This window comes from Pseudophryne corroboree, chromosome 1, assembly GCF_028390025.1.
Source record: "Pseudophryne corroboree isolate aPseCor3 chromosome 1, aPseCor3.hap2, whole genome shotgun sequence".
Classification (NCBI taxonomy): Eukaryota; Metazoa; Chordata; class Amphibia; order Anura; family Myobatrachidae; genus Pseudophryne; species Pseudophryne corroboree.
Genome location: NC_086444.1, coordinates 648113811 through 648141516, shown reverse-complemented (window position 1 = coordinate 648141516; position 27706 = coordinate 648113811). Strand labels below are relative to the sequence as shown.

At 49.2% G+C, this 27706-nt stretch overlaps 1 protein-coding gene and 1 long non-coding RNA gene across 5 annotated transcripts in view; one reads left to right on the top strand and one right to left on the bottom strand.

The window, feature by feature from the left end:
- GNE (glucosamine (UDP-N-acetyl)-2-epimerase/N-acetylmannosamine kinase) overlaps nucleotides 1–27706 on the bottom strand; it is a 136767-nt gene that overhangs the window by 59050 nt on the left and 50011 nt on the right. The window contains exon 1 of one of the 4 annotated variants that reach the window (XM_063914626.1): nucleotides 4737–4899. The exons of 2 other annotated variants lie outside the window; for them this stretch is intronic. The gene's annotated coding sequence lies outside the window, so the exon portion shown is untranslated. One more of the 4 variants, XM_063914624.1, reaches the window with a different exon arrangement.
- LOC134905397 (uncharacterized) overlaps nucleotides 4750–27706 on the top strand; it is a 37156-nt gene continuing 14199 nt past the window's right edge. Inside the window, exon 1 of the long non-coding RNA XR_010175763.1 lies at nucleotides 4750–5184. This is a non-coding gene — a long non-coding RNA (uncharacterized LOC134905397). The remainder of the gene's footprint in view (nucleotides 5185–27706) is intronic.

The following is a 27706-nucleotide window of genomic DNA, read 5'->3' as shown; positions in this document are numbered from 1 at the left end:
TGGGTGCCCACAATGCACAGTGGCCATTTTCGGCGGAAGGTTCCTGGGGAACCCTGCTGGAGCTACATCCAAAGTGTAGCTACCACAATCAAAAGATTACGGTAGCTGCAGCGACCAATATCAATCGCATCCCCAATAGAAACCTATAGTAGATGCGGCAATGGAGGGGTCACATTAAATCAATATCTGTGGCTAGCTCCTGAAAATTTGTGTTTTTTGGGGGATGTGCCTGCAAATATTGTTTGATAAATGGGCCCTTTAGGCCCAGTAATGGACAATATTTACTCAAGGCAAAAGTGTTTTCTAAGCCCAAAACGGTCTTTTCCATGGACCTGGCCAAAGTTGGAACACCCACCAGAAAACTTGGTCCCAAGGCTCCACTGATTGTCTAACAGTAAAGTATCCTGTTGTATCTTTGATACAGGACTCAATTTACTCTGATTAGACACTAAATTAGAAAAGTCTTCTCTCATAACAGATGCGACAGACATTGCAAATGATTTAACCCAGACTGGTTCATCCACTGTGCTAGCTGAAGCTTCTGACAATTCCCGCTTTATTTCATCAAACACACATTTAGCATACAGTATGTGTCCCCAGCTAGTATGATAACCTGAGCAAACACTATGTTACTGAACTTTCCTAATCCAGACTTAAGGCCCATATAGACGGGCCGATGCAGGAGAGATGTGTGCTGAGCGAACCGCTCAGCACAGCGCGATCTGTGCTGAGCGTGCGGGTGAAGTGAGCGACCCGCTAGATTGGCCGCCATGCAGGTCAATGCGCGGGGCGTGGCTGCGCATCGCTATCGCTGTTAGAGCTACACACGGAGCGATCTTGCTGAAAATCTAAGCAATCTAGTCAGATTGCTTAGATTATCGCCTTGTGTGTACCCCCCTTTAACCTTAACAGTGTTTCTCTTATCAGACATTGTTCCCAAGTAAATGAACACTGACCGTACAAATACTGATGCAGCACACAACAAATATACAAAACACAATCTGTACAATAAATATCTGAGTAAACATAGAATTTTTTTTTATCTAAACTCCCTCATGGATTTGATGAGGAAGAAGGGAAGAGAGCTTTGCAGTCAACATCAGCAGAACCATACTTCAGATGTTGGACTGAGCCATCCCCAGGGCTGCTCCTCTTAGTCTGACAACTTACCTCAGTGTGATAATCCTGTTCTACAGGTAGGCACTGACTGCATCTGCCCCTACTGTCAACTCTCTGTTCTTAGGGTGAGAGGGGGACCTGTTGCCCCCCCCCCCCCCCCCCCTTCCATAGACAGGGTGGCCTGGTTTGGTTTCAGTTCTTGGATGCGGCCCACGTGCTGTATAATGCCGGGAATCCTACAGCCGGCATTCACAGCCTGCTGCTGGTGGTGTGCGGGTGCCTGTGCATCTCCATTGCTGGAGGACCCTGCCACCTCCCGACATGCTCTTGTCTGCTTCCCCTGTCTCAGCCTACCACCAATTTCTACCCCTGGATCTAGACCCCGACTGCGTCGCTCACACTTCCTGTCCCAGACTGCTGCTGGTAGCCATCCCCCAGTGCTCTGTCCTGGACACCTGGAGCTGCATCCATAGCTAAAAGGGAGTTCTGCACAGCAGGACTGAGCCATAGGGGGTAAACTGGGTGAAGGGAAAGAAAGATGAGCAGCCATAGAGAGAGAAAAAATATCCATTTATCTTAGCTCAGTGATGACATACAGTACTCATTCAGCATTTAATGAAAAACTGGGGGGGGGGGGGGGGGGGGGGAGGAGATTGTATACCGCTAAAAAGTTAGCTCATTAGGGGTCTATTCATGCAGCAGAGAAAAGCCCTGTTTTGCGGTAAACAGGGCTTTTCACTGCTTACCGCAATTCACAGAGCGGGTTACCGTGGAGAAGTCCCTGACTTCCCCAGCGGCACCCCCGCTCTGTGACTGAATCGCATCACCATACGTTTGTATGGTGACTGCAATTCATGTAGGAACGGAAAGCCCAGCTTTCCGTTACCCTTCGCAAAACCCCATCGCCATCTCAGACAGGCGATGGGGAGGCTTGTACAGGAGAAGAGCAGTGAAGACGTCCATCTCCTGCCTTCTCCCCGCCCCCTTCAGTGACAAGAGCCAATCAGAGGAGCCCAGGTCATATGCATTTGCATATGCCGGGTCACCTCCTCCTTGCTGCCCTTGCCCGCCGCTGGAGGTCTCGTTTCCCCGGCGCATGCGGTGACATTGCGCATGTGCAGAAGATCCCAGCCGCGGTATGAAGAGAGAAAACTGGGGAAGCCGGGATCGCGGAACAGCCGGATACCGCATCGCATCAGGGAACTGGTAAGTATTAATGAATTGCGTTAAAAATCTGAAAAAAACTCTGAAATAAGAATGCGATGTTTAGTGATAAGTTAAACATAAACATCGCATTCTTACATGAATAGACCCCTAATGGGTCTATTCATGTAAGAATGCGATGGTTTGGTTTTACTTATCACCAAACATCGCATTCTTATGAGGGGTTTTTTTTTCATATACTTACCGCAATTCATCAATCTCTGCTGGATTCCTGAAGCGATGTGATAACCCGTCCTCCCACGAAGCCTTCTTCACTGCTGGGACCGCAGCTGGGTTGCTGGAGTGTCTTCTGCACATGCGCACTTTCACCTGCGCGCGCTGGCGTCTGAAGGGAAAGCTGTGAAGACGCGCCGGCAGCACAGCAAGCTGGGGAAAAGGGGCGGAGTCTGCGGAGTTAGCAGGAGCGAGTTCAATCTTTAGGGCATTTTTCGTCAGGTTGGTGCAGACTACGCCATCCTTTGATGAAGAATCTGCACATGAGAGAGAAGCGGAAAGCAGTGCTTTCCGCTGCTACATGAATTACAGTTACCATACAAATTTATGGTACTGCGATTTCAGCACAGAGCAGGGTTACCGCAGGAGAAGTAATAAGCTTCTCCTTAGTAACCTGCTCTGTGAATTGCAGGAAGAGGAGAAAAGCCCTGTTTACCGCAGAATGGGGCTTTTCTCTGCTTCATGAATAGACCCTTAAGTGCTGACGCCTCTATCTCCCACTAGCCCAAAGTGTAATGAAGCATCCCCCAGATATAGGAAGAGAAATGCAGATGACAGGGGAGAATGATTTACACTTGACTTCAGTATTTCATTAAAGTAGTTTCAGCTGTAAAGAATGTTGCTCTTTTCTAGCTGTAAAGGGCCCCATTTACTAGGACGATTATTTTTGAGGCGTTTCCGATCCGATGCGCGTTCCCGCAAGCATCGGATCCTCCAGATTGAATGTGCTGCACATTCAATCATGTTCGACCCCACAGGCATGGCTGGGATCACCCAAGATGCATACGATGTATCTTGGGCGATCCTGCCTCCCGGGAGGCTGCCGGGGTGATCGCCTGCGACATGTTAGACGGACATGTCGCATTAGTGTATGGGGCCCTTAAGAGAGCTAAGACCAAGTGCTGATGCCCAGAGGGGTACTGTACATACTCCTGTTGTGTTACCTGGTGCTGTGGTCACATGAAGCAGCATCAGCACTTGTCAAAATTGTGATTAATAGATCTTCAAAGGGGATACATCTGGGTGACCGGAAGACGGGATGCCGGCTGTTACCATACAGACATCGGCATCTCTTCAGGTGGAATCCCGGCAGCGGGTCCCCTCGCGAGCTTGCTGCATCTGCCACGTTTCGGGCCCAGTGGCGAGCAAATATTCCTACTTGGGTGGTGGCGTGAACCCACCACCTAAGTGGGCATACCTGGCTCCCCCGCTGTCGGGATTCCAGCGTCGGTATTCTGAAAGACAGGATCCCGACAGGCTGTATATTAACCGCACCAACTTCAAAGCTATTCTGTGACATATTCTCTGTATTCGGCTTTTCCCTGAAACATTTTGCACAGCAATGTTCTTTGAAAGGATCACAACATGAAGAGTGGATATAAAATTGCTTTTCAGTGTGTAGGCCTACCTATAGTCACAATACAATTAAACGGCATTTATGTATTTGGAACCAGGAAACTAGAGAATCTGGTGAAAACCCACATAAATGAGGATGGAATGGAGAGGAGGGTCCATATGTGCATTCATCTCTCTGGTGGAACCCAAGGCCCATCTGTTAGCCAACACCACTTACCTACTGAGCCACCTCAATGAGTTTCAAAACTGCATTTCAAAATGTTAAGCTTTATTTATGCATTTTGTACATTTGCAAATGGCATAATACATAGGGGGGGTCGTAACCACGCCCCCATTGCCCGTGGCCACGCCCCCTTCCCTAATGTGTCCCGGTTTTCATGAAAAAGTGTAATTATTCCTGGCACAATCACAATGTATAAGAAAATGGACAGACACCAGGCAGGACTGCAGCTTTTACTGTCAGTTACTTTCACAAGGTCCTGTGCTGCTAGCCACATGAGACTCATTACTTGACGTCAGCTTGGATAAAGTGGACTGTCATAATATAAGGGCCGGTGACAACAGGCCCCCACCCCCACGCAACACACCAGTATGAGTAGGTAATGGGGTAATAACAAATATGGAAATAGTTTTACCGTAAAGGACCTCTCCCAATAAGCTGGCTAATAAGCACAGGCGGCATTCCATTCTGCATAGCAATAAACAATGCGCGTTGGGGGAGCGAGGAGTAATAGGTGATGCGGGGAATGGAAAGCATATGACACCAGTACACAGGTAAAGATGCCCGGGGCTGATGCGTCTGTCCCCCGGGTCCCGTCTCTTACCTGCCGTGGCGGCGCGGGACGGGACGCTGCTGCTACACGCCGGAGAACGGTCTCCGGTCCAGACTCTGCAGAGTGACGACGCGAGAGCTGAGGGCGTGGCCAGCCAATAGCCAAGCTCCTAGCATCAGCGTAATCACCGACCGTGTCCTCTGTGCTGTCACTCGCCGGGAGGGGCTCAGTCAGTCAGCGTCAGCTGCTTGGCCGGGAATGTCCATGCTGGGCCTGTCCTACCGCTGCTGTGTGCGTGTGTGATGCTGCGTGATGGCAGAACGGGCCCTCCCCCCGCACTCACTGCATCCAGCTCCAATATTTGTTTCTACATGAGTGAAGGTATTACCCTACCCCTCTGCCAGTCTTACGCAAACATGGCTGCACTGTCACCAAGCCAGAACAAATCTTCATGGTGGCTGCACAGACATTTATTTTACTGCCAACACATCCACTACAGGTAACATTAATAATAGTAATAATAATACTAATACTAAAAATAAGATTTTACTTACCGGTAAATCTATTTCTCGTAGTCCGTAGTGGATGCTGGGGACTCCGTAAGGACCATGGGGAATAGACGGGCTCCGCAGGAGACATGGGCACTTTAAGAAAGAATTTAGAGTCTGGTGTGCACTGGCTCCTCCCTCTATGACCCTCCTCCAGACCTCAGTTAGAGAAACTGTGCCCGGAAGAGCTGACAGTACAAGGAAAGGATTTTGGAATCCAGGGCAAGACTCATACCAGTCACACCAATCACACCGTATAACTCGTGATAAACTTACCCAGTTAACAGTATGAACAACAACGGAGCATCAGATCAACCCTGATGCAACCAACATAACCCTTATTTAAGCAATAACTATATACAAGTCTTGCAGAAGAAGATCCTCACTTGGGACGGGCGCCCAGCATCCACTACGGACTACGAGAAATAGATTTACCGGTAAGTAAAATCTTATTTTCTCTAACGTCCTAGTGGATGCTGGGGACTCCGTAAGGACCATGGGGATTATACCAAAGCTCCCAAACGGGCGGGAGAGTGCGGATGACTCTGCAGCACCGAATGAGCAAACACAAGGTCCTCCTCAGCCAGGGTATAAAACTTGTAGAACTTTGCAAAGGTGTTTGAACCTGACCAAGTAGCCGCTCGGCAAAGCTGTAATGCCGAGACCCCTCGGGCAGCCGCCCAAGAAGAGCCCACCTTCCTTGTGGAATGGGCCTTAACTGATTTAGGCAGCGGCAACCCAGCCGCAGAATGAGCCTGCTGAATCGTGTTACAGATCCAGCGAGCAATAGTTTGCTTTGAAGCAGGCGCCCCAAGCTTGTTGGAAGCATACAGGATAAACAAAGATTCTGTTTTCCTGACCCTAGCCGTTCTGACTACATAAACCTTCAAAGCCCTGACCATATCTAGTAACTCGGAATCCTCCAAGTCACGAGTAGCCACAGGCACCACAATAGGTTGGTTCATATGAAAGGATGACACCACTTTTGGCAGAAATTGTGGACGGGTCCGCAATTCTGCCCTGTCCATATGGAAAACCAGATAGGGGCTTTTATGTGACAAAGCCGCTAATTCTGACACGCCTAGCTGAAGCCAAGGCTAATAGCATGACCACCTTCCACGTGAGAAATTTTAACTCCACGGTTTTGAGTGGCTCAAACCAGTGTGAATTCAGGAAACAACACCACGTTAAGATCCCAAGGTGCCACTGGAGGCACAAAAGGGGGCTGAATATGCAGCACTCCCTTTACAAACGTCTGGACTTCAGGAAGAGAAGCCAGTTCTTTTTGAAAGAAAATGGATAGAGCCGAAATCTGGACCTTAATAGAACCCAATTTCAGGCCCAAAGTCACTCCCGACTGTAGGAAGTGAAGGAAACGGCCCAGCTGGAATTCCTCCGTAGGGTCATTCCTGGCCACACACCAAGCAACATATTTTCGCCATATACGGTGATAATGTTTAGCCGTCACGTCCTTCCTAGCCTTTATCAGCGTAGGAATAACCTCATCCGGAATGCCTTTTTCTGCTAGGATCCGGCGTTCAACCGCCATGCCGTCAAACGCAGCCGCGGTACGTCTTGGAACAGACAGGGCCCCTGTTGCCACAAGTCCTGTCTTAGAGGCAGAGGCCATGGGTCCTCTGTGAGCATTTCTTGCAGATCCAGATACCAAGTCCTTCTTGGCCAATCCGGAACAATGAGTATTGTTCTCACTCTTCTTTTTCTTATGATTCTCAGCACCTTTGGTATGAGAGGAAGAAGAGGAAATACATAAACCGACTGGAACACCCACGGTGTCACTAGTGCATCTACAGCTATCGCCTGAGGGTCTCTTGACCTGGCGCAATAACTCTGTAGCTTTTTGTTGAGGCGGGATGCCATCATGTCCACCTGTGGCAGTTCCCACCGCCTTGCAATCTGCGTGAAGACTTCTTGATGAAGTCCCCACTCTCCCGGGTGGAGGTCGTGCCTGCTGAGGAAGTCTGCTTCCCAGTTGTCCACTCCCGGAATGAACACTGCTGACAGTGCTCTTACGTGATTCTCCGCCCAGCGAAGAATTCTGGTGGCTTCTACCATCGCCACCCTGCTCCTTGTGCCGCCTTGGCGGTTTACATGAGCCACTGCAGTGATATTGTCTGACTGAATCAGAACCGGTTGGTCGCGAAACAGGGACTCCGCTTGACGTAGGGCGTTGTATATGGCCCTTAGTTCCAGGATGTTGATGTGAAGGCAAGTCTCCTGACTTGACCACAGCCCTTGGAAATTTCTTCCCTATGTGACTGCCCCCCACCCTCGGAGGCTTGCATCCGTGGTCACCAGGACCCAGTCCTGAATGCCGAATCTGCGACCTTCGAGAAGGTGAGCACTCTGCAGCCACCACAGGAGAGACACCCTGGCCCTGGGGGATAGGGTGATAACCGATGCATCTGAAGATGTGATCCGGACCACTTGTCCAGTAAGTCCCATTGGAAGGTCCTCGCATGGAACCTGCCGAAGGGAATGGCCTCGTATGATGCCACCATTCTTCCCAGGACTCGAGTGCAGTGATGCACTGACACCTGTTTTGGTTTTAATAGATTCCTGACCAGTGTCACGAGCTCCTGAGCTCTCTCTACCGGGAGATAAACCCTTTTCTGGTCTGTGTCTAGGATCATGCCTAGGAGAGGCAGATGAGCTGTAGAAACCAACTGCGATTTTGGAATATATAGAATCCAGCCGTGTTGCCGTTACACTTCCAGAGAAAGTGAGACGCTGTTCAGCCACTGCTCTCTTGATCTCGCTTTTATGAGGAGATCGTCCAAGTACGTGATAATAATAGTGACACCTTGCTTCCGCAGGGAGCACCATCATTTCCGCCACTGCCTTGGTGAACATTCTCGGGGCCGTGAAGAGACCAAACGGCAACATCTGAAATTGGTAATGACAATCTCGTACCGCAATTCTGAGGTACTCCTGATGAGGTGGATAAATGGGGACATGAAGGTATGCATCCTTTATGCCCCGAGTCACCATAAAATCTCCCCCTTTCAGGGTTGCAATGACCGCTCTTAGCGATTCCATCTTGAACTTGAACCTTTTCAGGTATATGTTCAGGGATTTTAAATTCAATATGGGTCTGACCGAACCGTCCGGTTTCGGGACTACCACATGGTCGAATAATAACCCCCTCCTTATTGAAGGAGGGGAACCTTGACCACCACCTGTTGAAGATACAATTTGTGAATTGCAGTTAACACGTTTCCCTCTCTGTGGGGGGAAGCCGGCAGGGCCGTCGGTGAGGGGGCATCTTCTCAAAGTCCAGCTTGTATCCCTGAGACACAATATCTATTGCCCAGGTGTCACAACTGAGGGCTGGTGCTGACCAGGGGGAAGCCTCAGTTGTAGGGGCTGAGGTATATGTGTACCTGGGAGGCAGTACAGGGTTCTTGGACATGCAGGGAACCTTTAGAACAAATGCCCGAAGGCGTAACCACGACAACAAGGGAAAGTTCAAAGGTTTTATTAAACACAGTTCAGAGGAATACTGATGACTTGGTACTGGTAATAGGAAACACAGTTCAGAGAAATACTTGGGATTGATGACGGAACACCGATGGTGACTTGGAATCGATGACGGAACACCGATGGTTACTTTGGGATCGTTGGTAAGCTTTGAGTGAAGCTGGGGTCCGCAGATAGAAATGCACTATTGTACTTAGAAGCACAGGTGAAGCATGAAGTGATGCTGGGGATCGCTGGAGAAGAAGCTGGAGAATGGCTGCTGGGAAGCCGGAGTTCAGACACAGGTGAATCAGGGTAGACTGTAGAGGGTTAATCACTGGAGTGTCGGGTTACACTGCAGGGTATAATCACCAGGGAGTCGGGCTGTACTGCAGAGAAAGTCCATGGGCGAACTGCACACTGGAATCACTGAAGACAATTGAAGCACTGACATCTTTCCACCCCAGGAACAGGATATTTATACCTGCTGGGAAGCAGGGATTGGCTGGCTGATTAACCAGAGACCAGAGTGCAACTGCTGTGTAATCAGGCTGAGAGCAGAGTGCAGCTGATAGGCTGAAAGGTAACATGTGATTAGGAAAACATGGCTGCGCCCATGGTAGCTTTTGGAGGGAAAGATTGTTTGTAACTTGAATGTGAGCTTTAACCATGAAGCTGACAGAATCACAGTAAAGAGATTTGAGACAATGAGATGCAGCGTGCTGCACACAGACAGTGCAGATGGAATCCAGGCTTGGAACACTGGGACAGTCTCAGGAGGCACTTGGAAGGTAAATACTGATAAGGAATTACCTAGATCGTGACAGCACCCCCTCCTTTAGGAGTGGCCCCAGGACACTTCTTATAAGTTCTTTACCTGAACAAATGGAAGGATCTAGATTGAATCCTGATGAACTTGAACTGGCTGGGACCAGAGGAGTCTTCGGATTGACGGTTGAATCAGCTGGAACTGAAGGAGTCTTTGGACCTACGGATGGAACCGGATTGGGTCTAGAGATATCGGAATCGGCTGGAACCGAAGGAATCTTTAGACAGACGGATGGAACCGGATTGAGTCTAAAGACAGTTGAATCAGCTGGAACTGAAGGAGTCAGAATCCGGTTAGAACCGGAATGAGTGGTATCCGAGTGTTCAGTTAGACCATCCTGGACCTGGTCCATGCTGGATGCCAACAGGGTGGTGCTCTCTGAAGACGGCAAACAGGAGTTCAATACTGCATCTGTAGCACAAAAATTTCCATCTGGGAACTTGGCTCTGGATACTTCCCTTGGGACTGAAACTTTGGTGGCCCCTCCTGGGGTTGATGAATCAGACACCTCTCTCAGGGTTGTTTTCTCCAGCACCCCTCCTGGGGTTGACAGATCAGAAACTCCTTTTTGAGAAGACTCATATGCCCCTACTACAGTTTGAACACTGGATACCCCTCCTAGGGCTGTAGACACAGACGCCCCTCCTTGGGCTGTAGACACAGACGCCCCTCCTTGGGCTGTAGACACAGACGCCCCTCCTTGGGCTGTAGACACAGACGCCCCTCCTTGGGCTGAGTAAAGAGCATCATCATTCCAGGAAAGTTCGGACGCTAGGATATGGTACTGTACCAGATATTTACCGACTGTTCGTGTCCCCTGACGTAGCCGGAGGATATCAGAGGAGGCAGAGGTCACACGACCTGGTTCATCAAAGATGCGCCTGAAGGTTGCCACGAAATCTGCATATGAAGAGAGCAGGGTATCAGACTTCTCCCATAGAGGTGATACCCAATCGAGGGCGGAGCCACTGAGGAGGGAGATGATGTAAGCAACCTTGGTGCGGTCAGTTGGGAAACTGCCAGGCTGTAACTCAAAATATATCTCACACTGATTTAGGAAACCCGACAGGCTTTTGGGGAACCATCAAACTTGGCAGGTGTCGGTAAATGGAGACAAGGAGCAGAAACGGGAATGGTGGGTGGGGATACCACCAAAGGTACTGCAGTCGGCACACTGGACGCCCCTGAACCACGGAGGGTTACTTGTATTCCATCCAGCCGAGAGGAGAGGTCCTGGAGACAGCGGATCACATGGCCCTGTGCAGTCTCCTGACGTTCAAGGCAGGCTGCAAGTTCTTGCATCGGCCTGGTCGCTTGGACCTGGTCTCCGGCCGGATTTATTAGGTCAGTGCTTACTGTCACAACTGAGGGCTGGTGCTAACCAGGGGGAAGCCTCAGTTGTAGGGGCTGAGGTATATGTGTACCTGGGAGGCAGTACAGGGTTCTTGGATATGCAGGGAACCTTTAGAACAAATGCCCGAAGGCGTGACCACGACAACAAGGGAAAGTTCAAAGGTTTTATTAAACACAGTTGAGAGGAATACTGATGACTTGGTACTGTTAATAGGAAACACAGTTCAGAGAAATACTTGGGATCGATGACGGAACACCGATGGTGACTTGGAATCGATGACGGAACACCGATGGTTACTTTGGGATCGTTGGTAAGCTTTGAGTGAAGCTGGGGTCCGCAGATAGAAATGCACTATTGTACTTAGAAGCACAGGTGAAGCATGAAGTGATGCTGGGGATCGCTGGAGTAGAAGCTGAAGAATGGCTGCTGGGAAGCCGGAGTTCAGACACAGGTGAATCAGGGTAGACTGTAGAGGGTTAATCACTGGAGTGTCGGGTTACACTGCAGAGTATAATCACCAGGGAGTCAGGCTGTACTGCAGAGAAAGTCCATGGGAGAACTGCACACTGGAATCACTGAAGACAATTGAAGCACTGACATCTTTCCACCCCAGGAACAGGATATTTATACCTGCTGGGAAGCAGAGATTGGCTGGCTGATTAACCAGAGACCAGAGTGCAGCTGCTGTGTAATCAGGCTGAGAGCAGAGTGCAGCTGATAGGCTGAAAGGTAACGTGATTAGGAAAACATGGCTGCGCCCATGGTAGCTTTTGGAGGGAAAGATTGTTTGTAACTTGAATGTGAGCTTTAACCATGAAGCTGACAGAATCACAGTAAAGAGATTTGAGACAATGAGATGCAGCGTGCTGCACACAGACAGTGCAGATGGAATCCAGGCTTGGAACACTGGGACAGTCTCAGGAGGCATTTGGAAGGTAAATACTGATAAGGAATTACCTAGATCGTGACACCAGGGATCTAACAGGGAGTGATCCCACTTGTGGCTGAACTTACGAAGGCGTGCCTCCACCGGGCCTAGCTCCGCCTGTGGAGCCCCAGCGACATGTGGTGGATTTTTGTAGATGCCGGGGAGGACTTCTGTTCCTGGGAACTAGCTGTGTTGTGCAGCTTCTTTCCTCTGCCCCCGCCTCTGGCAAGAAAGAACGCACCTCGGACTTTCTTATTTCTTTGTTTGAAAGGCTGCATTTGATAATGTCGTGCTTTCCTAGGCTGTGCAGGAATATAAGGCAAAATATCAGAATTACCAGCTATAGCTGTGGAGACCAGGTCCGAGATCCCTTCTCCACACAATCCTCAGCCTTCCATATGCCTCTGAAGTCGGCATCATCTGTCCATTGCATATTCTACAGGACACGTCAAGCAGAAATCGACATAGCTTTGACTCTAGGACCCAGTATACTCATGTCTCTTTGGGCATGTTTTTTATATATATATATATATATATATATCTATCTCAAGACAGCATCTTTAATATATATATATATATATATATCTCTATATATACATATATATATATATATATATATATATATCTACATACTAGGGTCTCAATCTCTGCTGATAAGGTACCTGTCCACGCTGCCACAGCGCTATAAACCCATGCCGACACAATCGCCGGTCTGAGTAGTGTACCAGAATGTGCACGATATCTGCAGGATCCCTGAGAATAGCTGTTACGTCAGGGCTACCTTTTGGGCAAACGTGACACCCTAGGGGAAGATTCCCATCCTATCCTGGCCCTAGTGGGGAAAGGATACTGCCTGAGAATTCTTTGTGGGAAACTGCAGTCTCTTGTCTGGAGATTCCCGCTCTTTTTCATCATGAGAGGAGGGAAATTTACCTCAGCTTTCTTCCCCTTAAACATGTGTACCTTTGTGTCAGGGACAGATGAGTCATCAGTGATATGCAAATCATCTTTTATTACAATAATCATATATTGAATACTTTGCATTATCGTAGTCGACACTGGAGTCAACCTCCGTGTCGATATCAATGTCTATTATTTTGGATAGTGATCATTGAGAGACTCTGAAGGTCTCTGCGACATAGGGACAGACATGGGTAGATTTCCTGTCTGTTCTCTAATCTTTTGTGCAATAAATTCACCTTAGCACTTAATTACACATATCCAAACAGGTGTCTGCGTTGTCGACGGAGACACCCTCACACACACATATTTGCTCTATCTCCTCCTTAGGGGAGCCTTTTACCTCAGACATGTCGACACACACGTACCGACACACCACACGCTCAGGGAATGATCATCTGAAGACAATTCCCCCACAAGGCCCTTTGGAGAGACAGAGAGAGAGTATGCCAGCACACACCCCAGCGCTATTAACCCAGGAATAACACAGTAACTTAATGTTAACCCAGTAGCTGCTGTTTATATTGATTTTTGCGCCTAATTATGTGCCCCCCCTCTCTTTTTACCCTCTTCTACCGTGTAACTGCAGGGGAGAGACTGGGGAGCTTCCTCTCAGCGGTGCTGTGGAGAAAAAACATGGCGCTGGTGAGTGCTGAGGAAGAAGCCCCGCCCCCTCAGCGGCGGGCTTCTGTCCCGCGTTTGTGTAAAAATATGGCGGGGGCCCATGCATATATACAGTGCCGAACTGTATATATGCCCACTTTTGCCAAGAGGTCTCTAATTGCTACCCAGGGCGCCCCCCCCCCTGCGCCCTGCACCCTACAGTGACCGGAGTATGTGGGTTTAGTGTGGGAGCAATGGCGCACAGCTGCAGTGCTGTGCGCTACCTCATATGAAGACTGGAGTCTTCTGCCGCCGATTTCGAAGTCTTCTTGCTTCTGTCACCGGCTTCTGTCTTCTGGCTCTGCGAGGGGGACGGCGGCGAGGCTCCGGGATCGGACGACCAAGGGTGCGATCCTGTGTACGATCCCTCTGGAGCTAATGGTGTCCAGTAGCCTAAGAAGCAGGACCTATCTTCAGTGAGTAGGGCTGCTTCTCTCCCCTCAGTCCCACGTAGCAGAGAGTCTGTTGCCAGCAGATCTCTCTGAAAATAAAAAACCTAACAAAATACTTTCTTTTTAGCAAGCTCAGGAGAGCTCACTAAGTAGCACCCAGCTCGTCCGGGCACAGATTCAAACTGAGGTCTGGAGGAGGGACATAGAGGGAGGAGCCAGAGCACACCAGTATCCAAATTCTTTCTTAAAGTGCCCTGTCTCCTGCGGAGCCCGTCTATTCCCCATGGTCCTTACGGAGCCCCCAGCATCCACTAGGACGTTAGAGAAAAATATTTTAATTTTGCTATAAGTTTGGCAACCTAAAAGGAAACCATGGCGGATATGTATCAAAATGTGGAAAGAGTAATGGTGGGTACACACCGGTAGATATATCTGCTGATCAATTGATCGGCAGATATATTTATGGACGGATCGGGAAGTGTGTTGACATACACACTGCCCGATCCGTCGGGGACTGACGTCATGAACTCCCCGTTCAGCTGTCAATCACCGCTGGCTGTCGCAGCATGTGTACGGGTGGTCGGCCAACCGCCCGTACACACACAGCGACGTGTCAATATATTGGTAGATATATTGGCCGTCGGCTGTGCTGCGGGGCCGACGTGATACATCTGTGAACGATGGGAGTTCACAGACGTATCACCTGTACACACTGGCCGACGGACCTGCGATATATCGGCCGTTCAAGAGAATGGCCGACATATCGGCCAGTGTGTACCCACCTTAAAAGTGGAGAGAAAAATCCAATCACCTGCTGTCATTTTACAGGCTGCGATTAAAAAATGACAGGATCTGACTGGTTACTTTCCCTCTGCTAGAATCTATAGGGATCTCCTGTGAGTGTCACTGTCCCACTCTGCTCTTCCTTCTCTTGGCCTGATAGAATAAAGTGCTGTGGGAGAGGACGCGCCACCGCCCAGTGCTGTGTGCTCAGGTGAGGCAGAGCCTTTCCTGTCATACTCTAGAGCAGGGGTTTATCTAGGGGTCCGAGCGCCCCTGGCAAAATAGAGCCTGGCGCCCCCTCCCTGACCTCCATAGAGGGAGCACAGCAAGCCAGTGGCAGTTGCAGGGGTTGAGCTGCAGTGGAGACCACATTTGAAATAGGGGGGGCTGCACCAACTGCGCACCCCAAACACTGCCAAACATTGCTGTTCGGGACTCACTGTCAATGGGAACTGGCCAGTAGCAGCAGCAGACAGGAAACCGAGCAGCAATGGATATTGAACAGCCCAGTGTGGTGCAGTGAGGTCAGTGGCTGAGGAGGCATGGGCTAGTATCAGAGCCAGAGTTACATACACATATATGAACAGGTGTGTTAGGAAATGCTGGCGTTCAGGATACTGGCAGTCACATGACCAACTGCGACATCATGATATTTAGAATGCAGACAGGGTAATTAATTTACCCCTCCTCTGCCCCCTACCCTAACCCCCCTGAGGTGGTGGCTAGGGCTAAAGCTCAGGGGGGCAGCTATGGCTAACCGCAGGGGTGACTGCTAAGACTCTGCTAACCCCTCTTGTAGCGTTGACCGCATCTTATATGAACCATAGGGTTCATGTGGGCATTATACAAGGTTGTACATATTTTGTTACCCTACATAGTTATAAACATCTTTTTTGTATTATTCTATTAATTTTTATAGTAAAAAAAAACTGGGGTACACTCGATATAACAGTTGAGGTTCTGCCTCCCCTGCCTACCCGTCACTGGATCAGTCCAGCCCCCAACCTCCGCTATCAACAGATTTCTATAGGCTAGCTAACCTGCCCGCCCCAGACTATGTGATCACGGCTAGTTCTCCAGAGCGAAATTTTTCCTTGGTGTCCCCACCCCCCATATTAAAAATTTACATTTCAGTTTAACATAATGCTATGTGGCGCAAGGCATCGCGCTGGTCACTCGTATTAACCTCTGACCTTTGCTTTTTTTCTTTGAGCCAGATTGCATACTTTTTCCTGCAGTTTGTGTTTTCATTCAATAAGTGTAGTAAGTACCTGGGATTAGAATCTTTACTGACCCCTCTATAATCTACACTACATCACTGACCCCTCTACACCCTACGCTATATCGCTGGTCTATCTATACCCTACTCTACATCACTGACCCCCCTACACTCTACGCTACATCACTGACCCCCTCTACACCCTACGCTATATCGCTGGTCTATCTATACCCTACTCTACATCACTGACCCCCCTACACTCTACGCTACATCACTGACCCCCCCTACACCCTACGCTACATCACTGACCCCTCTACACCCTACGCTACATCACTGACCCCTCTACACCCTTCGCTACATCACTGACCCCTCTATAACCTACGCTACATCACTGACCCCTCTACACCCTACGCTACATCACTGACCCCTCTACACCCTACACTACATCACTGACGCCTCTTATCACTGGCCCATCTATACTCTACACTACATCACTGACCCCTCTGCACTACATCACTGACCGCTCTGCATCCAACGATACATCTCTGTCATCGCTACACCCTACGCTAAATTACTTTCTCTAACGTCCTTGAGGATGCTGGGACTCCGTAAGGACCATGGGGAATAGACGGGCTCCGCAGGAGATAGGGCACTTTAAGAAAGCTTTGGACTCTGGGTGTGCACTGGCTCCTCCCTCTATGCCCCTCCTCCAGACCTCAGTTTTACACTGTGCCCAGAGCAGGATGGGTGCACTGCAGAGAGCTCTCCTGAGTTCTCTGCCTAAAAGCATATTTGTTTGGATTTTTTCTCTACTTTTTCTACTTTTTCACAGGGAGCACTGCTGGCAACAGGCTCCCTGCATCGAGGGACTGAGGAGAGAGGAGCAGACCTTCTTGTCTAAGATAGGCTCTGCTTCCTCGGCTACTGGACACCATTAGCTCCAGAGGGGGTGAACGCAGGTTCTTACTGGGCGTCCACCCCCGGAGCCGCGCCACCGTTCTCCTCACAGAGCTAGAAGAACAGAAGACAGAAGTCGTCAGGCGGCAGAAGCCTTCAGCTTCACGGAGGTAACGCACAGCACTGCAGCTGTGCGTCATTGCTCCCATACACCTCACACACTCCGGTCACTGTAAGGGTGCAGGGCGCAGGGGGGGGGGGCGCCCTAGGCAGCAATATAAACACCTCTTATGGCAAAAGACAATATACATGTACAGGTGGGCATTGTACATGTATATAAAAGAGCCCCCGCCATATTTTTGTAAGTTTGAGCGGGACAGAAGCCCGCCGCCGAGGGGGCGGGGCTACTCCCTCAGCACTCACCAGCGCCATTTTTTCTCCACAGCACCGCTGAGAGGAAGCTCCCCGGACTCTCCCCTGCTTACACACGGTGAAGGGGTGTTTAAAAGAGAGGGGGGGGCACATAATTGGCGGATAACATATTATACAGCGCTGCTGGGGAAAAACATTTTGTGTTGGTCTCCAGGATCATTGCGCTGGGGTGTGTGCTGGCATACTCTCTCTCTGTCTCTCCAAAGGGCCTTGACAGGGATACTGTCTTCAGAAAGGGTTCCCTGTGTGTGTGAAGTGTGTCGGTACGCGTGTCGACATGTTTGACGAGGAAGGCTCGCTTAATGTGGAGGGGGAGTGCTTGAATGTCATGTCGCCGTCGGCAATGCCGACACCGGAATGGGTGGATATGCTGAATGTCTTGAATGCAAATGTTAATCTATTGCATAAAAGGTTAGACAAGGCAGAAGCTAGGGATCAGTCAGGTAGCCAGTCCATGCCTGTCCCTGTGGCGCCAGGCCCTTCGGGGTCTCAGAAGCGCACCATATCCTAGATCGATGACACAGATACCGACACAGATACTGACTCTAGTGTCGACTATGAAGATGCAAAATTACAGCCGAAGGTGGCAAAAGGTATTCGGTACATGATTATTGCCATTAAAGAGGTTTTGCATATTACTGAAGAACCCCCGGTCCCTGACACGAGGGTACACATGTATAAAGGGAAAAAGCCTGAAGTCACCTTTCCATCCTCATTTGAACTAAGTGAATTGTGCGAAAAGGCTTGGGAATCTCCGGATAGGAGACCACAAGTTCCCAAAAGGATTCTTATGGCGTATCCTTTTCCACAAACTGATAGGATACGCTGGGAATCTTCACCTAAAGTAGACAAGGCGCTGACACGCTTGTCCAAAAAGGTGGCACTGCCTTCTCAGGATACGGCTTCCCTCAAGGAACCTGCTCACCGCAGGCAGGAAATTACCTTGAAGCACATTTACACTCATTCAGGTACTATTGCTAGACCGGCTATGGCGTCGGCCTGGGTTTGTAGTGCGGTTGTGGCATGGGCAGATTCCTTATCTACGGAGATTGACACCTTAGATAGGGATGCTATTCAAATGACCATAGAGCATATCAGAGATGCTGCCTTGTATATGAGAGATGCTCAGAGAGACATTTGTTTATTAAGCTCCAGAATAAATGCTATGTCTATTTCTGCTAGGCGGCTCTTGTGGACCCAACAATGGACGGGAGATGCCGATTCAAAGCGGCATATGCAGTCCTTGCCTTACAAAGGGGAGGAGTTGTTTGGAGACGGCCTCTCGGACCTTGTCTCTACGGCTACGGCTGGTAAGTCGAATTTCTTACCTTATGTCCCCCGGCAGCATACAAAAAAAGCACCTTATTATCAAATGCAGTCCTTTCGTTCCAATAAAAACAAAAAGGTACGGGGATCGTCCCTTGTTGCCAGAGGGAAAGGTAGGGGAAAGAAGCTGCACACAGCTAGTTCCCAAGAGCAAAAGTCCTCCCCTGCCTCTGCAAAGTCCACCGCATGACGCTGGAGCTTCCCGGGGGGAGGCAGATCTAGTGGGGGCTCGTCTTCGGTGTTTCAGCCACGTCTGGGTTCACTCGCAGGTGGATCCCTGGGCATTAGAGATTGTTTCTCAGGGATACAGGCTGGAATTCGAAGACTTGCCTCCTCGCCGGTTTTTCAAATCGGCTCTGCCGGCTTCCCCGTCAGAGAGGGAGCTAGTGTTGGCGGCAATCGAAAAATTGTATATTCAACAGGTGATTGTCACAGTTCCTCATCTCCAGCAAGGAGAGGGATATTACTCGACCCTGTTTGTGGTTCCGAAACCGGACGGTTCGGTCAGACCCATTTTAAACTTAAAATCTCTGAACCTGTACTTGAAGAGGTTCAAGTTCAAGATGGAATCACTCAGGGCGGTCATCGCCAGCCTGGAGGGGGGGGATTGGATGGTGTCCCTGGACATAAAGGATGCATAGTATAAAAAAAATAAAATAATTTCTCTATCGTCCTTGTGGATGCTGGGGTTCCTGAAAGGACCATGGGGAATAGCGGCTCCGCAGGAGACAGGGCACAAAAAGTAAAGCTTTCCGATCAGGTGGTGTGCACTGGCTCCTCCCCCTATGACCCTCCTCCAGACTCCAGTTAGATTTTTGTGCCCGGACGAGAAGGGTGCAATCTAGGTGGCTCTCCTAAAGAGCTGCTTAGAGAAAGTTTAGCTTAGGTTTTTTATTTTACAGTGAGTCCTGCTGGCAACAGGATCACTGCAACGAGGGACTTAGGGGAGAAGGAGTGAACTCACCTGCGTGCAGGATGGATTGGCTTCTTGGCTACTGGACATCAGCTCCAGAGGGACGATCACAGGTACAGCCTGGATGGTCACCGGAGCCGCGCCGCCGGCCCCCTTGCAGATGCTGAAGTAAGAAGAGGTCCAGAATCGGCGGCTGAAGACTCCTGCAGTCTTCTAAAGGTAGCGCACAGCACTGCAGCTGTGCGCCATTTTCCTCTCAGCACACTTCACACGGCAGTCACTGAGGGTGCAGGGCGCTGGGAGGGGGGCGCCCTGGGAGGCAAATGAAAACCTTTTTTGGCGAAAAATACCTCACATATAGCCCCCAGAGGCTATATGGAGATATTTAACCCCTGCCAAGATTCACTAAATAGCGGGAGACGAGCCCGCCGAAAAAGGGGCGGGGCCTATCTCCTCAGCACACAGCGCCATTTTCTCTCACAGAAAGCCTGGAGAGAAGGCTCCCAGGCTCTCCCCTGCACTGCACTACAGAAACAGGGTTAAAACAGAGAGGGGGGGCACTGATTTTGGCGATATTGAGATATATATAAAGATGCTATAAGGGAAAACACTTATATAAGGTTGTCCCTATATAATTATAGCGTTTTGGTGTGTGCTGACAAACTCTCCCTCTGTCTCCCCAAAGGGCTAGTGTGGGTCCTGTCCTCTGTCAGAGCATTCCCGGTGTGTGTGCTGTGTGTCGGTACGTGTGTGTCGACATGTATGAGGACGATGTTGGTGAGGAGGCGGAGAAATTGCCTGTAATGGTGATGTCACTCTCTAGGGAGTCGACACCGGAATGGATGGCTTATTTAGGGAATTACGTGAGAATGTCAACACGCTGCAAGGTCGGTTGACGACGTGAGACGGCCGACAAACTATTAGTACCGGTCCAGGCGTCTCAGAAACACCGTCAGGGGCGTTAAAAACGCCCATTTACCTCAGTCGGTCGACACAGACACAGACACGGACACGGACACTGAATCCAGTGTCGACGGTGAATAAACAAACGTATTTCTCATTAGGGCCACACGTTAAGGGCAATGAAGGAGGTGTTGCATATTTCTGATACTACAAGTACCACAAAAAAAAAGGGTATTATGTGGGAGTGAAAAAACTACCTGTAGTTTTTCCTGAATCAGATAAAATAAAATGAAGTGTGTGATGATGCGTGGGGTTACCCCGATAGCAAATATTGGCGTTATACCCTTTCCCGCCAGAAATTAGGGCGCGTTGGGAAACACCCCTTAGGGTGATAAGGCGCTCACACACTTATCAAGTGGCGTTACCGTCTCCAGATACGGCCGCCCTCAAGGAGCCAGCTGATAGGAAGCTGGAAAGATATCCTAAAAAGTATATACACACATACGGTGGTTATACTGCGACCAGCGATCGCCATCAGCCTGGAGATGCAGTGCTGGGTTGGCTTGGTCGGATTCCCTGACTGAAAATATTTTATTCATATAGAGCATTTAATAGGATGCATTCTATATATATGTACGTGAGATGCACAGAGGGATATTTGCTCTCTGGCATCAAGATAAGTACGTTGTCCATATCACCCAGAAGATGTCATGGACACGACAGTGGTCAGGTGATACAGATCCCATACGGCACATGGAAGTATTGCCGTATAAAGGGAAGGAGTTAGTTGGGGTCGGTCCATCGGACCTGGGGACCACGGCAACAGCTGGGAAATCCAACCTTTTTACCCCAAGTTACATCTCAGCTGAAAAAGACACCGTCTTTTCGGCCTCAATCCTTCCTTTCCCATGAGGGCATGCAGGCAAAAGGCCAGTCATATCTGCCCAGACATAGAGGTAAGGGAAGTAGACTGCAGCAGGCAGCCCCTTCCCAGGAAAAGAAGCCCTCCACCGCGTCTGCCAAGTCCTCAGCATGACGCTGGGGCCATGCAAGCGGACTCAAGGTGGGGGGGTAGTCTCAAGAGTCTCAGCGCGCAGTGGGATCACTCGCAGGTTGACCCCTAGATAGTACAAGTATTATCCCAGGGGTACAGATTGGAGAGTCGAGACATCTTCTCCTCGCAGGTTTCTGAAGTCTGCTTTACCAACGGCTCCCTCCGACAGGGAGGCAGCATTGGAAACAATTCACAAGCTGTATATCCAGCAGGTGATAATCAAAGTACCCCTCCTACAACAAGGAAAAGGGTATTATTTTTCCACACTATATTGTGGTACTGAAGCCAGACGGCTTGGTGAGACATAGTCTAAACTGAAATCTTTGAACACTTACATAAAAGGTTCAAATCGAGATGGAGTCACTCAGAGCAGTGATAGCGAACCGGAAAAAAGGGGACTATATGGTGTCCCTGGACATCAAGGATTACCTCCAGTTTCAAATTTGCCCTTCTCAACAAGGGTACCTCTGGTTCGTGGTACAGAACTGTCAATATCAGTTTCAGACGATGCCGTTTGAATTATCCACGGCACCCCGGGCCTTTTACCAAGGTAATGGCCGAAAAGATGTTTCTTCAAAGAAAAAAGGCATCTAAATTATCCCTTACTTGGACGATATCCTGAAAAGGGCAAGTTCCAGAGAACAGTTGGAGGTCGGAAGAGCACTATCTAAAGTAGTTCTACGACAGCACGACTGGATTCTAAATATTCCAAGAATCGCAGCTGTTTTCCGACGATACGTCTGCTGTTCCTAGGAATGATTCTGGGCATAGTCCAGAAAAAGGTGTTCCTCCGGGAGGAAAAAGCCAAGGAGTTATTCGACCTAGTCAGAAACCTCCTAAAACCAGGCCAAGTATCAGTGCATCAATGCACAGGAGTCCTGGGAAAAATGGTGGCTTCTTACGAAGCGATTCCATTCGGCAGATCTCAGGGGATTTGCTGGACGAATGGTCCGGATCGCATTTTCAGATGCATCAGCGGATAATCCTGTCTCCAAGGACAAGGGTGTCTCTTCTGTGGGGGCTGCAGAGTGCTCATCTTTTAGAGGGCAGCACACTCAGCATTCAGGACTGTGTTCTGGGGACCACGGATACCAGCCTGAGAGGCTGGGGAGTAGTCACACAGGGAAAAAATTTCCAAGGAAGTGTGGTCAAGTCTGGAGACTTCTCTCCACATGAATATACTGGAGCTAAGGGCAATTTACAATGCTCTGAGCCTAGGAAGACTCCTGCTTCAAAGTCAACCGGTGCTGATCCAGTAGGACATCATCATGGCGGTCGCCCACGTTATCAGACGGGGCGACACAAGAAGCAGGAGGGCAATGACAGCAAGGATTCTTCGCTGGGCGGAAAATCATGTGATAACACTGTCAGCAGTGTTCATTCCGGGAGTGGGCAACTGGGAAGATTTCCTCAGCATAAATGAATTCCACCCGGAAAAGTGGAAACTTAATCTGGAAGTTTCCACATGATTGTAAACCGTTGGGAAAGACCAAAGGTGGTTATGATGGCGTCCCACCTGAAGCGCCAGGTCAAGAGACACTCAGGCAATAGCTGGGACGCTCTGGTAACACCGTCGGTGTACCAGTCGGTGTATGTGTTCCATCCTCTGCTTTTCATACCCAATGTATTGAAAATGATAGGAAGGAGAGGAGTAAGAACTATACTCGTGGCTCCGGTTTGGCCAAGAAGGACTTGGTTCCCGGAACTTCAAGAGATACTAAGAAGGGTCTTGATTCGGCAAGAACCGTGTCTGTTCCGGGACTTACCGCAGCTGCGTTGACGCCAAGGCGGGTGAACGCCGGATCCTAAGGGAAAGAGGCATTCCGGAAGAGGTCATCCCTACCCTGGTCAGAGCCAGGAAGGAGGTGACCGCACAACATTATCACCACTTAGGTGAAAATATGTGCCAGGGTGTGAGTCCAGGAAGGCTCCACGGAAGAATTTCAACTAGGTTAATTTCTACATTTCCTGCAAACAGGAGTGTCTATGGGTCTCAAATTGGGTCCATTAAGGTTCAAATTTCGGCCTGTTGATTTTCTTCCAGTAAGAAATTGGCTTCAGTTCCTGAAGTCCAGAAGTTGTTAAGGGAGTACTGCATATACAGCCCCTTTGATGTCTCCAGTGGCACTGGGCGATCTCAACGTAGTTTTGGGATTCCTAAAAAATCACATTGGTTTAAACAACTCAAATCTGTGGATTTGATATATCTCACATGGAAAATGACCATGCTGTTGGTCCTGGCCTCGGCCAGGCGAGTGTCAGAATTGGCGGCTTTATCTCACAAAGCCATATCTGATTGTCCATTCGGACAGAGCAAAGCTGCGGACTCGTCCCCAGTTTCTCCTTAAGGTGGTGTCAGCGTTTCACCTGAACCAGCTTATTGTGGTACCTGCGGCTACTAGGGACTTGGAGGACTCCAAGTTGCTGGATGTTATCAGGGCCCTGAAAATATAGTTTCCAGGTTGGCTGGAGTCAGGAAATCTGACTTGCTGTTTATCCTGTATGCACCCAACAATGCTGGGTGCTTCTGCTTCTAAGCAGTCGATTGCTCGTGGGATTGGTAGCACAATTCAACTTGCACATTCTGTGGCAGGCCTGCCACAGTCTAAATCTGTTAAGGCCCATTCCACAAGGAAGGTGGGCTCATCTTGGGCGGCTGCCCGAGGGGTCTCGGCATTACAACTTTGCCGAGCAGCTACGTGGTCGGGGAAGAAAACGTTTGTAAAATTCTACAAATTTGATACCCTGGCAAAAGAGGACCTGGAGTTCTCTCATTCGGTGCTGCAGAGTCATCCGCACTCTCCCGCCCGTTTGGGAGCTTTGGTATAATCCCCATGGTCCTTTCAGGAACCCCAGCATCCACAAGGACGATAGAGAAAATAAGAATTTACTTACCGATAATTCTATTTCTCGGAGTCCGTAGTGGATGCTGGGCGCCCATCCCAAGTGCGGATTATCTGCAATACTTGTACATAGTTATTGCTAACTAAATCGGGTTATTGTTGTTGTGAGCCATCTTTTCAGAGGCTCCGCTGTTATCATGCTGTTAACTGGGTTCAGATCACAGGTTGTACAGTGTGATTGGTGTGGCTGGTATGAGTCTTACCCGGGATTCAAAATTCCTCCCTTATTGTGTACGCTCGTCCGGGCACAGTACCTAACTGGAGTCTGGAGGAGGGTCATAGGGGGAGGAGCCAGTGCACACCACCTGATCGGAAAGCTTTACTTTTTGTGCCCTGTCTCCTGCGGAGCCGCTATTCCCCATGGTCCTTTCAGGAACCCCAGCATCCACTACGGACTCCGAGAAATAGAATTATCGGTAAGTAAATTCTTATTTTTGTCGTGCGCAAGTAGCAGCCTGTCACTGGTTAACTTCTAGAGGTGTCCTTAACCCCTCACCAATAGTGCAAACATAAACAAGAAATTGAGAAAACCACTTAACCAGCGCTTCTGTTTGTTCAAAGGTTCACTTATTCTTTTCAGACCATCTCCATCATTTTGCATATAAAACAAAGAGGTAGGAAAGAGAATATAGTGTAATACAATTTTTTAATAGCAAACAACATAAAAACAATAAAATCCAGCGATCTGTGCAAAAGGCATAATTGACAGGTAGGCTTCTCAGTCAGAATAGATACAATGGAGGTTTACCAGATTTGGTGGAACTGTGGTTTAGACTCAACAAAAAGCTAAAGCGGTATTGCGCCAGGTCAAGGGACCCTCAGGCGGTAGCGGTAGACGCTCTGGTGACTCATTGGGTGTTCAGATCGGTCTATGTGTTTCCTCCTCTTAGTGTTGAGAATAATAAGAATGAGCAGGGTCAAAACAATCCTCATTGTTCCAGATTGGCCACGGAGGACTTGGTATCCGGAGCTGCAAGAGTTGCTCACAGAAGATCCTCTAAGGCAGGACCTGCTGCGGCAGGGGCTCTGTCTGTTCCAAGACTTACCGTGGCTGCGTTTGACGGCATGGCGGTTGAACGCCGGATCCTAGCGGAAAAAGGAATTCCGGAGGAAGTCATTCCTACCCTGATCAAGGCTAGGAAAGACGTGACGTTAAAACATTATCACCGTATATGGCGGAAATATGTTTCTTGGTGTGAGGCCAGAGCTGCTCCTACAGAGGAGTTCCATTTGGGCCGTCTGCTTCACTTCCTTCAAACAGGAGTGACTTTGGGCCTAAAATTAGGGTCCATAAAGGTCCAAATTTCGGCCTTATCCATTTTCTTTCAAAGAGAATTAGCCTCTCTTCCTGAAGTACAGACTTTTGTGAAGGGGGTGCTGCATATTCAGCCTCTCTTTGTGCCTCCGGTGGCGCCTTGGGATCTTAACGTGGTGTTACGTTTCCTCAAGTCACCTTGGTTTGAACCACTCAAAACTGTGGAGTTGAAATAACTCACGTGGAAAGTGGTCATGTTGATGGCATTAGCTTCGGCTAGACGTGTTTCAGAATTGGCGGCTTTATCACATAAAAGCCCATACTTGTTTTTTCACGTGGATAGGGCAGAGTTGAGGACTCGTCCTCAATTTCTGCCAAAGGTGGTCTCATCTTTTCATATGAACCAACCTATTGTCGTGCCTGTGGCTACACGGGACTTGGAGGATTCCGAGTCCCTGGATGTGGTCAGGGCTTTGAAGATTTATGTGACCAGAACGGCTAGAATCAGGAAGACTGAAGCTCTGTTTGTTCTGTATGCGGCCAACAAGGTTGGCGCTCCTGCTTCAAAGCAGACTATTGCTCGCTGGATCTGTAACACGATTCAGCAGGCGCATTCTACGGCAGGATTGCCGTTACCGAAATCGGTTAAGGCCCATTCCACTAGGAAAGTGGGCTCTTCTTGGGCGGCTGCCCGAGGGGTCTCGGCATTACAGTTGTGCCGAGCAGCTACTTGGTCGGGGTCTAACACCTTTGCAAAGTTCTATAAGTTTGATACCCTGGCTGAGGAGGACCTCCTGTTTGCTCAATCGGTGCTGCAGAGTCATCCGCACTCTCCCGCCCGTTTGGGAGCTTTGGTATAATCCCCATGGTCCTTATGGAGTCCCAGCATCCTCAAGGACGTTAGAGAAAATAAGATTTTACTTATTGGTAAATCTATTTCTCGTAGTCCGTAGAGGATGCTGGGCGCCCGTCCCAAGTGCGGACTTCTTCTGCAAGACTTGTATATAGTTATTGCTTACATAAGGGTTATGTTATAGTTTATCGGTTGAACCGTGGCTATGTTGTTGTTCATACTGTTAACTGGGTAGTTTATCACAAGTTATACGGTGTGATTGGTGTGGCTGGTATGGATCTCGCCCTTAGATTTACAAAAATCCTTCCTCGTACTGTCCATCTCCTCTGGGCACAGTTTCCCTAACTGAGGTCTGGAGGAGGGGCATAGAGGGAGGAGCCAGTGCACACCCAGAGTTCAAAGCTTTCTTAAAGTGCCCTATCTCCTGCGGAGCCCGTCTATTCCCCATGGTCCTTACGGAGTCCCAGCATCCTCTACGGACTACGAGAAATAGATTTACCGGTAAGTAAAATCTTATTTACCCCTCTATGCCGTACACTACATTACTGACACCTCTATACCCTACACTACATTGCTGACCCTTCTATAGGTTACACTACACTGTAAAACATTACTGTACTACCTCTCCGCACTACATCAGAGAAAGGAAATACTGTGAAAAATAAGACATAGGGCAAAGTGGACAACAGACACTGACGCTTTAGACCAGTGGTTCCCAAACTCGATCCTCAAGGATACCTAACTGGTTATGTTTTCCATCTCACACGGCAGCTGCACTGTGTTATCACCAACTGCCACATTTTTAAAATCCACAGGCGACCTGGAAAACATGAACTGTCGAGGACCGAGTTTGGGAACCACTGCAGTCTAGACAGAGGAGAGAGTCTAAGAACAGCAAAGCACCAGGGAAAGTGGCCAATTGATAAACTATAGAGGGAGGGAGGAGAGATAGAAATACCAGAAAAAGTAAAACAAATGGGAAAGTGGGCAAAGTATACTGAAAGACACACAAAAAGTGTGAGAGGAGGGGGGGGGGTAGGTGTCTAGTAGTGAGTGGTAGGATAGGGAAAAAATGCTTTAAGCAGCCTAACTGAGTTGGGAAACTGGTGCTGGCATTGTAGTGTCGACATAAGGACTGTTGACTTGCTGACTACTTTCAATTCACTATTAGTACAGTATAACAGCTGTAACTTTCTCCCTCTAAGGATGGAGGTGGGTGCAATTACATTTGGGGACGGTTCAGTGAAATGTGGCAGCTCAACCGGCAAGCATATGCACTGGAAAAATGCAGTACTGTACAGCTCTCCCTTATTACCAGCCAGTCTTACAAGC